This window comes from Hippoglossus hippoglossus, chromosome 13 (assembly GCF_009819705.1).
Source record: "Hippoglossus hippoglossus isolate fHipHip1 chromosome 13, fHipHip1.pri, whole genome shotgun sequence".
Taxonomy (NCBI): Eukaryota; Metazoa; Chordata; class Actinopteri; order Pleuronectiformes; family Pleuronectidae; genus Hippoglossus; species Hippoglossus hippoglossus.
The window spans coordinates 1733561-1736060 of record NC_047163.1 but is presented as its reverse complement, the minus strand read 5'-3'; positions in this window follow the sequence as shown (position 1 = coordinate 1736060).

Genomic DNA, 2500 nt, shown 5'->3' with positions numbered 1-2500 from the left:
ATGTAGAGGTGGTCTGAGGTCAGTGGTACGTTCTCCACTTGTAGTAGAATCACGAGGATGCCCTTGTTCTCAACTGGGACGTTGTATATAAAAAAGCATCAGTTATTGGTGTGTTCTTCAAATGTAATCTGGATCTGCCATCAGAGCATCCTCCTATGGGATGTTCCATATGAGGCTGATGAGCTGTTTGCTCTATATTCATCCTCATCTCCTCCCTGCCGCCTCATTGTCATGGATGTTCGGTCTTTGAGGTCATTTCCATTTCAGGGTGGATCTGAGTAGTCGTCGAGTCGCCTGTTTGCAAAGCCGCAGTCTATTGTTTTAACCTGCTGTGCTTGTTTGCCGTGCCGCTGCTTTCCTTCGCTCCTTCCTACCTCCATCATCTGGTTGGTTCCCCTCTTCCTTCCATCCACACTTTATCTTCTTTCTTTGTCTGTGATGGAGTGAAAACCTTCGGATGTTTCCTCCTCTACATCTGTATTTCAGGGCAAATCCAGGGTTGGCCATGAATTACAAAATGAAGCTGTCATATAAATTCAATCAAAAACTTTGTCTCTCATGATAATGTGTCATAATAATGACCTCTTTATGATCATATTTTGCAGAATGTAATTAAGTCTCAAGTGTCTCCTGACTTTGTGTTTCACATATGAAGAAGCAGCAGGAGATTGTCCAGGTCAGAGTGATTCACAACTACAGGAGAATCTGTGGGTTGGATGGGAAGAGCAGCAGGAGACAGGACATGACGTAAACTCTGAATTAACTGTGTTTATAAGTCGTCTTTCCAAGTTGAAATCTTCGTGGGCATCTTCTGTCTGTATGCTTCTTCGATTACATCCCGTTTATTCACCTTAGAGGCGTCATCAACGCAGCAACTCGCTCGCTGGGAGATTCTCCTGAGATCCTCTTCGTTCAGAGCAACTGACTCAGGAAAATGTTCTGTGTTCATTGTCTGAAAAGCAACTCTAGTCTGTTTTCACTGTCAACCACTTTTCAAAATATTGTGTTCTCAGTTTTTCATGTCCCATCGTATAACCTCTGGAACATGAAGCGTTGCTGTGACCTGCAGTTCATGATACCTGAGCACAGAGCAGCTGATGGTGGAGGTGAAACATTACAACTGAGTTTTGTTTCAGCTGCAACAACAACAACAATAATAAAAGTCATACAAATACATGTTTGTGGTCAACTTTATGATCCAGTAATAATCAGGCGTCAGGTGAGGAGGGGGCTGGCTGCTAACCACCCTGTCCTCCTGCTGATGTATGATGTTCTTTCTCTGCTGGAGACAGTGAGTGTTTTTGCTCTATTTGTGCCCAGAGAATAAATCCAGACCCTGTTGGTGCCACAGCACCAGAGCAACTCTATCAGCTTTTAAACTGGTGATTTATGGGATCTGTCCGAAGGTGCCAGGAAATATTTCCAGCCCTGATAGGAGAGCAACTGTTTTAAACGACTGATTAAAGTGAAAAGTTATCGAGATTAATGGTGACTACACTTGAGAAATGAGCATGTCGTTAAAGCTGAGAAATGAATGGTGACCCGGGGCCGTTATAGGGAGGTGGATAAATCACCGAGCGGGGACCTGACTCCGGTGAGGTCGCACAACCGTGTCACGACAAACTGCAGAAGGATATTTTCACTTTGTCTTTTGGCCTCGTTCCATCCGTCAAGCAGGCTTCCTCTCTGGTGATTGTACGTCCACCCCTGAGTTTTGTTTCTTATCTCACACCCTGAGGACCTTCTCCGACTGGCCTCTTAGTGTAAAGTCTGTAGAAATTCAGCAGAATTCGATGTGAGAGCACAGCGGGGGGGGCGAGTGGGGTCCAAGCAAAACAAACTTTTCACCATTGCTGTTCCTCATCCGTAGTATTTGTACTACGGATTGTACAGGTGTGTTTGCATGGGCGGATAATATTTCACATTAAATCACATATATTTGGACAAAGTGCTAAAAGCAGCTTCCACCAAACGCCTCTTTTAGTGGTGTAATCAGGGAAAGCAGCCGCCCAGACGGAGAAATTTGACAAATGGAGACCATGCCGTTGACCACATGTTTGCACAGTGTGGTTTGGAGAAAGTGTGCAGAGCATTTGGCGAAAGAAAAACATTCCAGAAAAACACATGAACGTTCTCAGTGACCACGTCTCTGTGGAGTCCTGGTCATCAGGTCTACGTCTCTTTTACTTTCCCTCTGATCCTCCGTCCGGCCGTATGGCTGCTGGAAACCCTTTCAATTGACCAACTGGACAAGACCCCCCCCCCCCCCCCCCCACACACACACACACACACACACAGCACCGCCGTTTCATCCCACTCTCTCTTTCTCCCCCAACAAGGAATCTCTAACTTCCCCTCCTCAGTTCAAGCAGCAGCTGGTTGAGCTTCATGGAAAAACATGGCGACCAAAGAAAAGTGTGTGTGTGTGTGTGTGTGTGTGGGAGTGGGGTGGGGGGGTGGTGGGGAGGAGGGTTTGAGGGGGTGTGGGTGTGCAGCATGT